Raw genomic sequence first — 16,164 nt, 5'->3', positions numbered from 1 at the left:
CCAAGGAGACTGATGCCCACCTTTGCACAGTCCTCTCCTTGCACCAAACTGTGCTGTGCTGAGGAGTTGGGCCAGTGCGTGCTGCTTTAAACATCACTGAGAGGAGAGGTGAAATGCATTCCTGCATAGGTCACGAGAACATGGCTTATGAAGGAAGGCTGAAAGAATTGGGTTTGTTTAGTTTGGAAAAGAGAAGACTGAGCGGGACATGATAGCAGTTTTCAGGTATCTAAAAGGGTGTTATAAGGAGGAGGGAGAAAACTTGTTCATCTTAGCCTCCAAGGATAGAACAAAGATAGAACAAGAATCAATGTTCTGTTAGTGCTCTGGCCAGAGACAGCTCTGAGGAGTAGCCAGGGGTCATGGAGTAGAAGCGTCTTAAACTGCAGCAAGGGAGGTTTAGGTTGGACATTAGGAAAAAGTTCCTAATTGTCAGGGTGGCTAAACACTGGAATAAATTGCCTAGGGAGGTTGTGGAATCTCCATCTCTGGCAATATTCAAGAGTGGGTTAGATAAATGTCTATCCGGGATGGTCTAGACAGTATTTGGTCCTGCCATGAGGGCAGGGGACTGAGCTCAATGACCTCTCGAGGTCCCTACATGAACCTATGAATCTCTGTTGCAGTGGTGTGCAGTAGGACATGTCAGGGTTACCTGGATGGCAAGCTGAGCAGTGAGTGTGCCTACCTGGCAGACTTCGCTGAACATAATGCCACATATGACTGCACGTGCTCATTACTCACCATCACTAGCTAGATATTCAACACCCAGCCCAAACTCTGTGCTATAATGAACACCCAGGCCTGGTGGAAGAAGAAATACTCCTGAACTCTCCCACAACCATCTGTTAATTTTCCCCTAAAGTCATAATTGGTTTTCACTGGATGGCACAGCCAATACCATGCACACATCACCATGAATCAGAACACTGCAGTCACATTGCTGAAGCCTGCAACCTACTACATTGCATGTGAGTTACAAATGTCAGTGTGCTTAAAGATGAAACTTTGTCTCTGGCACCTATGTTGATGTACGAGAAACGACTCAGACAACGACAGAGAATTCTGCACATGTGTTTTTCCATAATTATTGTGCTTTGCTGCATCTTAGCATTTACTAGTGTATAAATTCAGAATTGGCTATTGCTTGAGTTTTAATGAAATCCTCCGCAGTTGACTTCCTCATCCGTCAGCTTCATAGCCTCAATGGAAGCTGTAAGTATGGCAAGCGTCTACGGGACCACATTTCAACAGCAATGGGCCCAAACTGCAAAATTCAGATCCAGCTTTGAATCAGCACAGCCCCAAGATTTAGAGGCCTTCAAATCCCTGGCTGTGATTCAGGCCTATCTCACGTTTAGTGTGTATCAGGACCTCCCTACTTGGAGGCCAAAACTGAAAGTGCTGATCAGCTGCAATTCCCTGTGCCTTCAGGCCTTGGTCACAGTATAGACAGGTGTTACAATGCTGAAACAGCTGGTATGTTATTTGGTAAACGGGCTTATGCTTGTTTTGACCACAGATCTGGTGCATGCACCCCAGCAGTGTGCAATGATTAGTGGCTAAGGATAGGAGGAACTGGGTATATAATATTCTGGTGAGAGTGAGTTACAGGTCCCCCGTTGTGCCAAGCTACAGCAGAGTATTTGGCTCTGTTGCAGCGCCAGCAAATGCACTTTAGAATGCACCAGAGAATGCGCAGTAGTTCCTGCCTTCAGCTCTGGAAGCCCCATGTGTATTGTTCAAGATGGCAGTGATCACAAGAGCCCAAGTGTGACCTTACTGCAGAGCAGAAGATAAGAAATATGGACTCAGGTTTATCTAAGTGCCAAATTCTGGGGTGCGGTTGCCCATTTTGTCACCTTGTTCTTTCTCGTTCTCTTTTCATTTTTGAGCTGGTCAAGGGAAAGAGGGAAGAAAGATTCATCAACTCCTCTCCACAGGGTGGTAAGTGTGTAAAAATCCCTCTTTTCCCTGCATCTGAGGGCAAGAAGAGAAGGAATCCTTGAAACATTTATGGTGAGTGACTTGGCCTGTGATTTCTGCCTGATATTAAGTATCAGAGGGGAAGCCGTGTTAGTCTGGATCTGTAAAAGCAGCAAAGAATCCTGTGGCACCTTATAGACTAACAGAGGTTTTGGAGCATGAGCTTTCGTGGGTGAATACCCACTTCGTCAGATGCATGTCTCTGTTAGTCTATAAGGTGCCACAGGATTCTTTGCTGCTGCCTGATATTGTTTGCTATATGTAGATGTGACTGTTTTCTACTGAGAGTGTGAAGTGAGTTCTGAAGGAACCCGTAAGGTGTGCATATTGTTGTAGCAGAAGTTGAAATGTAACTTGGAAAGGTTACTGATGCCAGTAGCAGCTGAATGAAAGTTAGGAACAAGTTTTGTACGCAAATGCTGAAAAGCAAAAAAAAGATATTTTGTGCATTTGATCCAGAGCAGAATTATTTATTTCTGTGATTTTAAAAATAACTTTGTGCAGCAAAAATGGCAAATGGTCAGCCTCTGAAACAAGCTTTGTTAACTTTTATGACTTTGCAACAGTTGGAAGGTTGACATTTCCTCAGAGAAATGGCCCAATTTGTGCACTTTTTATGGCAAAATAAGAGTTTTCTTTTTCTGAAAATGTCTTTCATTTTCCCGAGAAAATACAAATTAAGAATGAGAAACATTTTGGTTTTCTGAGATGCTCCAGGATGATTTTTCACCACTTTTACAAGGACCAAGATTTTAATTTGGGTAGTTCCAGAGGGCACATATCATGTCCTGATGAGTGTTAGAGAGTGGACTCTGGGGAAATTAATTGGTTTTAGGGGTTCTCTGTTTTCTACAGAAAGATTAACAATATACATTTTTCACAGTTGCTTCTTAAATGACCCCTTCCCTAGTTTAGAACATATAGTAAGTGGTGCATAAAAACCCATTTTTTTTATGCTCAAAGAGCTGAATGCACAAGTTGGGTAACAATTAATAGGTGTACAGCCCTGCAAATCTGTAGATATCTACTTTATATCTGCGGACACCCATGGACCATGGACCATGTCTGCAGATTGCGAATCTGATGCAGATACAAATTTTGTATACGTACAGGGCTCTAAAAATGTGATCACTTGTGGGTGAAATAACAAATTTTGAGCCTGCAAATGCCTCTTTGAGGGCAAACTTGGCTACCATTTGGTGCTTCTTTGAAAAATTGACACTAACAGAAATAATCCTCCTCAAAGACTCCTGAAACGGATACTGAGGGCTTGTCTACATGGTGAGATAATGCACGCTACAGGGCTGTGATTTCCTAAAGCACACAAGCATGTTGCATATGAATTGGTTGTTATAGATCCTGCTGGTGTGCATGAGGGAACCTCTGCCCCAGCAGAGTCTACAAGGACCAATTACTATGTAGTATGTTAGTGCACTTTAGAAATCACCCCCCCAGAGAGCACATCACCTCACTGTGTAGACAAACCCTAATATCTCTCGAAGAGTTTTTAAAAATTTCCCTGTCCAGGCAATGTATTTATAAGGATGTTTTTCTAGGCAGCCTCAGTATGAGCGTGGTGTGCTCTACAGTGTTGGCTGAGTTGCCATGTTACCGTCTTGTTATTCTTACCAACCATGACAATTACTGTAGAAAAATCAAGTGCAACCTGTTCTAATGTAAACTTCTTTCAGACTGCCCCTGGCAATCCCAGCAATCTCACCAAGCCTTTTTTTTCGCCAATTTCCCTGCCGCCCCCTTTTTTTTTTTTTAATGAGATGTGTTCTCTGTTTTAAGTCAGGGCATTTCCTCTTCTCCATCTGGCAGTACCACCCATTACCTATTCTGTGCACCTCCTCCCACGTGTTATAATTAGTAGATTGAAGCTTCAGGGAGGTTTTTCCACGGGAATCAGCTAGTGCGGGATTTAGCCAAAAGCCTATTCAGAAGGGCATCCCCACAGAATCACTAAGGTACAGAGCCCTGTACTCTGCAATGGGTCCCGATTTGTATCTAAGGGGCAATTCCACATACAGGTAATTACCTACAAAGCACTGTATTGCCTTGACCCAGCTAACTCTAAGGTTGCCCTTTCTCCTGTGGTTTAAAATAGTAGTTTTGGTGAACTAGGTGCTTATTGCCATCTGCTCCTAGGCCTCAACAAATGGAAGCAAATGGAGACGCAGTCTCTAGCGAGGAGCCTAAAGCTCTGAACTTGACCCCAGAGCCCAAGCAGGAAGCAGCTGTGCTGGTAATTTGGAGGTGCTTCGCAGGATAGCTTTGGGTGGGGAGCAGTAGGCTGGTTAGCTGAACATAGCTCCTAGATGGGTGTGTTTGCTGGGTGTGCTATAAATTACTATATGCACAACTGCATTAAAAGGAGGTTTTTCTCGTAGTGCTTGCCCAGGCTGCTAGTGCTCTGCTTAGGCCACAGAGGATCTCTATGCAAAATAAGGTGCCAGGCTAAAGCTTAGATGTGAGTTCACCCAGACATTCACTTTGGACTGCTGGGGTGTTTTAAAATTTTAAAACATACAATCACTTTTGCCCTTCAGGGCCAATTTTTTGGCTCTATTAACACAAGCACAACTCGTGCAGCTGTAAGGTCTTATGCCGGCCTCCCTCTGCCTGCTTTGTGCTGTTCTGGCAGCATGAAGCAGGCAGAAAGCCAGTTTAGCAGGCCACTGGGGGCTCCAACTTGACCCAGGACTTGAATTGGCTCCTGTCTCTCCCAAGCGTTGGAGGGCAGTAAAGGTGGTGTGAAGGCTCCTTATCCCTTAGCTCATCACAGCTGAGAATTGAGCCATACTATCGCTTTGTACACAGTGAAAACTGTCGGTGCAATGCACATGGGTATGTGAGCACACAAGCTAACTCCCTGATATACGTATATAAATGCAGCTTTGTGCTCGAGATGGGCCATAGGCTCTGGTTTGGGATGAGGTAAAGACTGAATTAGGGTTTGGGTTTAGACGCCAGCCATTCCAAAGCTCAGAGCTCATTTCAAAAGATTTTAGGCCAAAAGGGTAGATTCATTAGAGAGCATCTAAATGCAGTAGATTTCTACCATTTTAGTCTGAAATCTCACAAGTATGGCTATTGTGAGACTTTGAGCATAGTCAAACTGGAACCATAAAACTGGACCTTTGCAAGAGTGGATCTGACCCAAAGGGGAGGGTTTGGATCCGAGGAGTCATATCAGAAATGCCCACACTCCTTTCTAGGGGCATTTTTCTGTGCACAAACATGGCTGCCCATTTTGTGGGTGTATGAAAGGAGGTCAGCTACAAATCTGACCCTGAAAAATAAAACTTTGAAGAGGAAAAAAAAAACAAACCACCCCCTCTTTACCAGCCTGCACTAGTATTGCGCCAAATTCTCTCACATTGAAAAAAAAAGTAGGAGGTGGGAAGTGATTGGCTGGTGATATCATCTGGATAATTGCTTCCATTATTTTCCAATAAAAATTAAATCCAGCCAGGTATCCCACTTTGATCAATAGCTACCACCTGGACGGCTGCTTTACAAAATAGCTATTTCCACATTAGGCTGTATTGCGTCTCTGTTAATGCTCTGGCTAAGCCTTCTCAGTGAGGGACAGACCACTTGCGAGGGGTTTATGTGAGGCTACTAGCAATGGAGCCTGTGCTGGGGTAGGTGATTTCTGGCAGACAATAGGCTAAGCAGGTCAGAACTGTAGGGAGGAAACAGCGTAACCAGAACACATCTGTGCCCTCCCAGGTGGAAGGTCCCTGCTTCCCAAGCCTAGCCTTCTAGCCTCCCATTGTTGCCAGTTCATGACCCTGGCCTCCAGCCAGCAACTACCAGGGGTCAGTGGGTGAGTAGGAACTTGGGGGCCAGTGGCCAATAGTAGAGGGACAGTAGAGTGCAGTGTTGCCAGCCCACTAGGAAGGGATAGAATCTGGCATTGGGAATAGAGCTAAAGGCTAGGGACGTGGATGGTATTTCACTAGTCTGGGAGGAGGGGTGGAGAAGGAGCTGGGGCTCCTGCTAGAGGCTGAGGAAAGACAGAAAGGGCCTGCTCCTCAGTAAAGAGCACTTGTCTGTAGAGTGGGTGGATGGTTAAGTCAATATAAGTGCTTAAACGTTTGCCAAAATACACGTTTACACAATGGACTATAATAGTCAACTGAGTTTCCCTAGGGATAAATTTGGCCCGGAGAGTCTAAGTATAACATCAAGAGGCTCTAGACACTACAGCCATAGTATGATTTGAGGGCCAGCCGGTATGTGTCAGAGTCCACAGTAAGGGAAAAGGAGTCTGCTTTTCACCCACTGCTCCAAACTGGCACACTCCCCTGCCCACCTGAACTCTACTCCAGTTGTAGGGGCCTTGCTTCATCCACTGGGCCCATTCCCGGCCAAGAAAGCTCCTGCAAGTCCTATAAATCACTCCCTTTCCATGGAAGGCAGGACTCTGGAAATGCTTGTTCAGCGCAATGATGGACAGACTCCATGGAGGGATTTATAGGATTTACAGGGGCTTGCTGAGCTAGGATAAAGCTTGGCAGATGAGGCATGTCCCCTGTAACTGTAGTTGGAGCTTGTAATTGCAAATGAGGGGGAAGGCGAGATGGTTCCAAGGAGCGCGTTAACAACTGTACTTGCTACTTGAATACTTGTGCAGACAGTATTTGGCAAGTCCTGATAACTAGAGGAAGCCTACATTATCCAGTCATCTTTCAATGTAACCATGTTAATGTGATTCAGCAGACATAGTTTTGTTACGGATTTATAGTTCTAGTTACCAAAGTATCAAAAAGGCATTTATTGGTAATACAGTGAAATGGAAGGGAAGGAAAGATGGTTAATTTATCACCAAAACTCCGCATGTCATTTAGGTTTTCCAACAAGGCAGTTTCAAATGCTCTTTATGTAAAGGCCAAAATGATCTCACACATATAGGGCCACCTTTAAGACTTTTCAGCCACCGTGTTGAGATAGCAAGCAGCACAGCTTTCATAGCATTAACACACAGGCCAGCAAACGAAGACTAAGAAATTGCTTCTAAATTGTTTCATAAACCCAGTGATTCACAATACCCAGTCAGTGTGGCATTTCTGATCTTTTGGGGTTTTGATTTCCTGGTTTAGGGAAATGAAGTGATCCCCTTCTCATATTCTACCACATCTTGAAAACCATACATTTTCTGTGCTTGTACCAATTTTAGCCTCTGAAAGTATTAAAACATAAGATTATCTTGTTTGTATCTGACACACTACCAGGGCAGAACACTAGTTCCGGCAGAGCCAGAAGTTAATTTTATAGACTTTTGGTTGGAAGCTAAGCAAAGCATTTTAATGGGACTACTCATGGGCTTAATTTTAAGCACATGCTTAAGTGCTTTATCAAATCAGGGTCCAATGTTGTTTAATTTGTTCTGAGGCAACATTTGGGCTCCTAGGGAGAGCCATCTAACCGTGGCAAATTTGCCATATACTCAGCCAACCACATATCTGCATATATAAACCTTAGCTGAAGCTTCACTAGTTAGTTCATACTTGTAGGGGCCATAGTGCTAGTACAAGTGCATGTACCTGCACAGCTCTACACCTGGTCACTGCTGGATTACTGCAGTGTGACATACTGAGTCACACTCTTGTTTTCTTGACAACTACACAACTCATTTTAATATTTGCTTATTATGCACCTACTGTCAAGAGGATTGGTGCCCAGTTTGGAATCTGTCAAGAAAGTAAACCACTCATCCATTCGCCTTCATTGTATCTATTAGAGTCTCTCATTGATGTCATGTCTGAAAGCTGCTGAATCACCTCCAGGCATTGGTAATTACATGCTGTTATGCATTGGAGGTTCCAGTGTTTGCCATTACTGCACTAAACGTGCAACTTATTGTTGAGAATAATTGCAAGGTAAATGCATCATTTCTTGATGCTTCTGTCCGACGCTCACGGTAGTGCTATTTACTTCATTCATTTCATGATTAGTCTGTTGATCTTTTTGTTATAATTAGTTTTTAACTATCGTGCCTCAAATTGTCTTTATGCCTCTTCACTCCTATCTCTCAGCTGCTATTCCTTGCGTTCAGTCTAGCTACAAGGTAGAAAAGTGACCTTTGGCAGCTCTGATGTTAAGGTGATTCACAACCAGTAACTAGGATTTATTTTAGTCTTTACCTCTCCTCCTGGGATAATCAATTTGCTGAATACACAACCTTCCCTACATTCCCTGTAGTGATATGTAAGGTCCTTTTAAGAGGGTTGCCACAACTGCTTGTGGGCTGATCATAACACAAAGGATCATTTTAAGCTTCTCTTAACTTCAAGGTACAATTGTTTCCTTTTACAATAAAGATCTCACTACGGCAAGAAATCTTGGCAGTTCCAAACTCTCCCCTCCCCTTCTTTAAGTACATTTTTTTCATACTGGAAAGATAATAAAATGGATAAAAGAAGTTGATTCAGAGCATTCAAAATACAGTTTCCATCAGACCATCTTTTATGTATGGGCTGAGTGCTCAGCTGGCCTTCTAACAGCATGAGCATCCCCATCTCCCTTGTCCTCTTTCTCTCCAGTGAGCAACTTTGAAGCTTCATGCTTATTACAAGCCCATAACATGTCCAAATGAAACCCACCTTCCTCCTAGCCACCCTTTCCCCATCTTTATTCCTGTTGCACTCCTCCTTAAGCTCTCCTTGTTCTCTGGGTCCTTCCCATCGTGTTTGGCCTCACCCACCCTAAAAAAAAAATCCACATTTGACCTACCTTCCACTCATTTACTTCCCACCTGCCTTGCCTCATCTAAGCTCATTGAACACAGTTAACAAGTCTTGCCCAGCGTTTCTCTCCTCCAGCTCCATCTTAGATCTCTTGCAGTCCGGGTTCCTAGCCTTTTTCTGTACTGGGGGTGCATGCAGAATAGAAAAAAAAAACCTAGAAATTAGCTTGGAATCAACCCTCTCAGCTTCAAATCCTCACCAAACCATGGGCAAACTCAGCTCAGTGAAAGCTTTAGGGGAATTTTGTGGCTTGGCCTCCTTCTCTGAAAAAGCACATGACATTAAAGAAATCAAATCTACTACTGAGATCAATGGACTTTAACTTATGGATTAGATAATGTATCAAACTATTGTTACAAAATCAGTTGTGCAGTCTATCCCGTTATCTAGCTAAGAGTGTAAATTCCATTTTCATATCCTATGCAGTGGGTCTTCTGCCTGTGTGAGGATCTGGCCTGGAGTCACATCACTCTAGCAAGCAAAGAAGAAATCAGTGAAGTAGCAACTATATATAAAAAAGTGAATTCATCTTTCTATAGCTGTGGCTGGCATACAGTAACCTTTAAAAAAATTAAACCCGACAGAGTGTAAATAAGTGAACAAATTGTGTTATACTGCCTGGATTAACAGAGAGAATAGAGCAGATACAGCATTGTAGAAAGGGGAAATCAATACTGAACAATTCAATCAATGTTACTCTTTAACATAGAAACTTCATTGCCTTTAACATCAATGGCATCCATTTGGGAGAAGCTAAATACCAACTAATGGTGATAATGTTGCCTGAAAGGTATTCTGACCAGGTTAGTGACAGCCATGTCAGACAATGCCCTGTTTGTGAAAGGAACAAGAGATAATAACAGCAAAGCACTTGTTTAAAGTATATTGTCATCTACCTGATCTTTGAGGATCTCCATGTACTGACTCAGTTACTGGAACTGCCCCTCTTTTACATCTGTGCTGGTGTTCTGGGGCCTAATGTCCTTTTTTTGAAGTCATTAATCTTGAATATCACATGCCACATAGTGTGCACCTTGTGAAAGGGAAACAGGAAAATTATTGCAACGTGCCTCCTCTAGGTGCTGGATAAAGATTTCTCCCTGAATAGTGTAAGTCATTTACATGTTAACTTGCAATTAGCATCTATAATCTACTCAAAATATTAGACTATGATTTCAAAGGCATCTAAGGATGTGAAATGTTTAGGTCCCACTGAAATTCAATAGGATTTAGGCACTTTCCTTCACCATATTTACTACCTGCATTTCTAAGGTGTCCGCAGGGCTGGCTTTAGCAAGTGTGGGACCCGATTTGTGCTCACCCGGCGGCGGTCCAGGTCTTCGGCGGCACTTCGGCAGTGGGTCCTTCACTCACTCTGGGTCTTCAGCGGAACTCAAGGACACGCTGCCGAAATGCCACTGAAGACCCAGAGCAAAGGGCCCGCCGCCGAAATGCTGCCGAAGACCCGGAGCAAATGAAGGGCTTGCAGCCGAAATGCCGCCGAAGATCCAGAGCGAGTGAAGGGCCTGCCACCGAAATGCTGCCGAAGACCCGGAGTGTTGCCGGGTGAGTAAAAATGAAAAAGGCCCCGGCATGGGGCATTCCTAGGCGCCGGTGTGGGGCCCTTTTAGGCATGGAGCCCAATTCCAGGGAATGGGACAAATCGGCCTACAGCTGGCCCTGGGTGTCCAGCATCAGAATACATGAGTGCCTACACAGCATGTTAATATATACTTTACAAATAATTTAAGGGGGATTAATATAACACCCAGATCCCCCTCACAGCAAGTTGCTAGAAAAGGGGGTTATTAACCATGACTTGTGAGTTCTATTCTCAACTCTTACATTGTCTGACTTTGTGATCACAATATTTCTCGCCCCCTTTTTCTCTGAGGGTAAAATTACTCCTGCTCTGATGGCCAGAGCAAGAGTATGTAGCACGTGGGGCCTGCTCTAGCCCTATTTTAAGGATTTAAGGGCTGCATGAGCCTTGTGTTGGCCCTCTGCACAAGGGTGCAGGCCCATTAGAGTCATTGGGAGTACTTGTATGAGAAAGGTACATTTTGGCCTCCAGGCCCAGATCCTAACTCCTAACGCCTAACTCCTGCTGATTTCAATGAAGTCATTGGGAGTTTGGCACCTAAGTACCTTTGAGGAGCTGAGCCAAAAGCTTTTTCCTATAAATCTATGCATCAAATGGGCATCATATACAGACCCCATAGAGCTAGCACAAGTTTATATTTGAAAGCACTGTGAGTGATTTGGATCAAAGGCACCGTGTACAGTAAATAGAAAGCAATAAGTGCCAGGCTTTAAAACAAATGATTGAGAGGGTAGTAGGAAAGGCTTCGTATGTCTGCAGGTTTTGCTTCGCCTTTCCCTACGGAAATGTGGGAGTCACGGTAACATATATGATAAACACAAATGAATGTTGGCATATCTTGTACAGTGTACAATGGGTATATTTCCACATATCCCCCGTCTGCTTTCGTCCAGACGAAACTGTTTACATGAGTACCTCCTGTGTCATTCATTTTCAGCTATGTCCCCTTTAGCTTTACTACGGTGTTGTGAAAATGCTGTTAGTCTTATACAACCACTGCATTGCACAATTAAGGCACATTATTTCAGCACCATCGTTCTCTGGCAGCACCAGTAATAGTTTGAACAAAAACGCACATGAACTCTCCTAGTGTGCTAATGTACTGGTTAATGCCACGTACAAGGGGCCGACCCTGCATTGTCTTGGGCAGAGCAGAAGTTGCACGCTGCAACTGAGCAAGAGCCAGGGAAGACTCTTTCTGGGCCAGATGGAGCTACACCAATTTACACTTACAGTGGCTTAGCCCCTTAGAGGCCTGTCACAAAAACCTTTGGGCCTAATTCTGCCCCTCTTGAAATCAGTGGCAAAAGTCACATTGACTGCAACGAGAGCAGAAGTGGGGCTCTTCATAATTAGAGATTTATGGCTAAATAGCCTATTGTGTATCGCCAGTGCGCTCAATGCTCAGTGACCAGGGGAAGCTTTGGCTGCTGCTTTTGTGCTCAGTAGAAAATGGATTAAAATGGGTTGTTTGAATTTCAGTTGGTTGTGTATGTGGCAGTCTAAGGGCATGTATAGTGTGACATTAGCCGTTTGTTAACAAAAAATGCAGATAATAATATACAATTGGTGAGATGTTGTCCTGCTATTGTGTATGCATATTTGCATTAAGGGGAGTGAGGAGTGAATCCCTGAAACCACATGTTCAAAGATTTTTGTATAGCATGAAAACATTTAGAAATATTTATATAAATGATCTTATCAGTCAACAGCTCTTTTAAAAGCTTGATAATTATATTTTCAATCAATTCCTACTTTTGTAATCAATTGTATTTTCTATTAGCACAGTCCAATTCCCACTGGCATCAAGGGAAGTTTGACTATTGACTTCAATTAGGAGCTCGGATCAGACCCAATCTTACCAAATGCCTTTCCAGTATGAAACCATTATATATTTTTAAAAGATGTTGCTAAATAACATTTCTAAATAAATCTTCATGTGTACAAAATCATCATGCTTAGAATATATGTTGTAATACGCTCTGATCCAGCAAAACACTTAAGCAGATTAATAGTCCTATTGAATACAACTGGACTACTCAGAAGCTTAATTTTAAGCATGTGCATTGCACTTAGGTGCAGAAAGTTAAGTACATAATGGCTTGATTCTTCACTCAGAGGCATTTTATACTTAATCGGAGTTGGACTTTGTCAGCATTATTCCTGATTTATAGTGGAGTAAGTGAGAAGAGACTCTAGACTGGCAAGTCTTATTGTATATTAAAATGCATGATGCAGCGCATTGGAATAATAGGAAAGAAGCTTGGTGCATGATGTCTCTCCTGTATCGCCATTCCTATTCGTTCCTCAGCCACTCTGCAGTCTTTCATTGCAGTGGGGGTTAGGATCCTAATACCTTTTGTGGATCTGAGCCTCAGAGACTCCATGTGTCCATGGAGAAACAATCCTGTGGTTTCCCATTTATTATATGCAGGTATCTGATTAGGAAAGGTAACATTTTCCCTAGTGTGGCTCCAGAATGCAAGAGCCTTGTTACTTAAACTCCACCATAGGGCAGAACAGCTGAGTGGGATGTCTGGGATGGGCGTCTATATTTGTCTTTAAGGGTGGTCATGGGACCGGACCGTAAACAGGATCCTTGATTATGCAAGTAGCCTAGAAGGGCTGAAGTCACTGTTAGAACTGTAGACCCTGGCTTCCCCATGTTTTACTTGCACAGTGCCGATTATCAGGTTTTATGCAGCAAAGTGACTTTCACCCTGAATTATAGACGCCATCCTTTTGTTTCACTCCCGCAGAACTACAAAAATGATTGGCATTAAACACCATTGAGAAATCTCCAGCACAAAACTCATCTCCCAACAGCAAGAAGCTGTTGTTATTTTACCTTCTAGCAACATGTAATACGGTGAAAGAAATGTGGCCAATGAAAAAAAGGAAGCAGGGTTTGTCTCTGCGTGTGGTTTGTCTTTCTATATGACTGCCTCAAACTGCTGAAACATTTTAAGCTTTGGGCCCAGTTCAGATCTGATGTAAGTGGTTGTCGTTCCAGAGCCTCCTCTGTGCTGAGTTTGGCCCTTTGTTTTTTACTGTAGCCCATTTTTATATGCGTGCTTTATAATTAGACTTAGCAGTTGAAAATAATTCACTTGCTGCATTTAGGTGCTTTTTCCCTCTGTGAGTTATCCACAAATAGTTCATGGTTTGTCTGAATGTCTCCATTATTCTCAATTGTTTGAATATTTTCATAAATAAATTAGAACTTATGGCTTTTTTGTGAATTGATCTTATTTTGAGGACCCAAGTGGTGCATAGACCTTGTGCTAGCATTGTGCACTGGAGTGAATTTCACTCACATTGCATGTCGCTTTTACAGCTACTCAATTCCTGTCTCATTCCCATGAATAGAGTGGAGAGTTAATCAACATCCCAGTGATGATGTTGAACGAATGTTGCACAAAACGTTATGGAGACGTTTACATTTCTGGTCATTTCTGAGTAGTAAAACTGCAGACTAGACGCATTCTTGTTGCTTCTACATTTTGTAAGTACCGCAGGGATAAGCCACATACATTAAAGTAAATGTTCTGCAAGAAAAAGCTTTTAATTTCTATACACATTTTGCAAAATCAGAAAAAAAAATCCTGATTCACCACTTTGTGCTGTTCCGACTTGGCTGATGATTTCAATGGAGTAATATCAATGTCCATCTGGAGTAGCATAGCAGAGAATCAGACTCATTGACTCTATAATTCATTACCTAAAACAGGTATACTACTACATGTCGAATGCTGTTGTTTTACAAATATTTCCTGCACTATGCTCTGTTCTGGCTTCTCAGCTCTTCAGCACAAAAGGACAGAATGGCTCCAGAATTCAAACAGGCTGACTGCCATTTTAGTCAATGGGACTACTTGTGTCAGTAAAGTCAGCTGATAGAGTTAGACAAATTGCTGTTGATAACAGTTACTACAGACAAAGTCAGGACAAATGGTTACACTTTTTATTGCTCACATTTTTGTTATTTGTTGCTTCAGCACAGATGTAGTGGGTTCTCACTCTGTAGTCACTAGTCAAGTGCAAACTATGCCCCGGGGCAGATGGGACACAGGCCAAATTATCTTTGCATTTACAATGAGGGGAGGGGTGGAGGCAAAACACAACAATCTTTGTATTGCTGGAGAAACTGTAGATGTGTCTTAGGCTTACACCTACTGTAACTACATATGCTCCCAGCTGTATACTCTGAAAGCTTTTAACGCCACCAAAGGGACTGCTATTTTTCTTGCTGTTATGAAGGCATAATTCTGGTTGTTAGGGCAAGTGACCCAATTTAGCAGTTGGCCCTTAATTCAATCTTCACAATACTGTGGTAGAACTTTCGACAGCAAATCATTATGTTACAACGAGTTACTGGAATCAATCAGTATGATTTCGCTCAGGCTGATCATTTAAAGGAGATTATGAAATCATCACTGCACAAGCAGCCAACTAACAGGTTGCAAGAAATGACAGCAGGTTTCAAGCCCTTGGAGTTCCATCCATTTACACCAGCTGAGGACCTGGTCCAACATGTATGTTTTTTACATCTCACTCACAAAGTACTTAATGAGTCTTATTAAAATATAAGTCCTAGTTGTACTGCAGTGGACCATGGCACATTCAGGAAATATTTTCAGTTTGAGGGGATTTACTGAAAAACTATGAAGGACATAAACAAAGACTATTTGCACATGTTTAAAAACAGTGACTGTGGATCTTGTCCAGCATGCACTGAAATCAATGGGATTATAGAATGAGGTCCTGTAAATGTGGTGTTTTACTAGCAATTCAGAAAACAATGTTGATTTATTTAAAATCATCAAGAGAGGAACCATCCAGAGAGGAAGGATGCCCAGGACTTGAGAATTCCCTGATCTGCCACAGACTTTCTTATGACCTTGGGCATGTCACTTCCCTGTGCCTCAGTTCCCCATCTGTAAAATGGGGATAATAGCTCTGTCTGACCTCCCAAGGGTGTTGTGAGGAGGTTCACATACTACAGCTACAGGGGTAGGGGGGGCTGTTGGGTTTCACTGTGATAGCCCAATCTATTTTTTTCTCCATCAGAAGATTTCAACTCTTCTTTTCCATATCAAAATCTGTTCAACAATGATAATAATGAATTGGAAACTGACTTACATTGTACATAAGATCATGGTCATTTACTTTCTAGGGTCATGTCTGACAGCTGCCTTTGGTGTTTTCAATTATCATTCAGAGTCTTATCTTTGGGAGAAGTGTCTTTTCAATCTTTCTCCTTTTCAAGCTGAGAGGCAGTCACATTTTACAATACAGATAATAACATTCCAACACATCTGTCTGGAAAGAAGCCTTATGCTCTATGACACCTGCATCTGAATGAATCCATTGGTTTACACTAGCTATCAGGAATCAGAGTATGAAAATAAAAGTTGAAAAAATTCTTTCCAAACGCCTTAAAAAAGGAGTCTAAATGGTTTGGGAAATGGTCAGTGCCATCGGTGAAATACGGCCCCGTTGAAGGTGATGGAAATTTTGCCCTTGACTGCATTAGCCCAGGATTGCACCCCCTATTTCTGGAAACTTTTACCTCTGGATCACCTTCATCAGTCTGACTCCAGCCCAGGTTGGTAGTATCTGAACATTGTTAACCTCTGGGAGCTATTTGGTGGGCTACAATAGGCGGAAAGCTTTGACCAGAGAGATAACCACATCACAAAATTACCACTATACACATGACTACTTGGTATCCTTGTTGGCAGCTTGGCCATGGGCTGAAAGGGCATAGAGGGTGAACTGTTCTAAGCCAACACCAGGTATACACTACAGAGCTCG

Source organism: Gopherus evgoodei, chromosome 12, assembly GCF_007399415.2.
Source record: "Gopherus evgoodei ecotype Sinaloan lineage chromosome 12, rGopEvg1_v1.p, whole genome shotgun sequence".
Taxonomy (NCBI): domain Eukaryota; kingdom Metazoa; phylum Chordata; order Testudines; family Testudinidae; genus Gopherus; species Gopherus evgoodei.
This window is presented reverse-complemented; position numbering follows the sequence as displayed.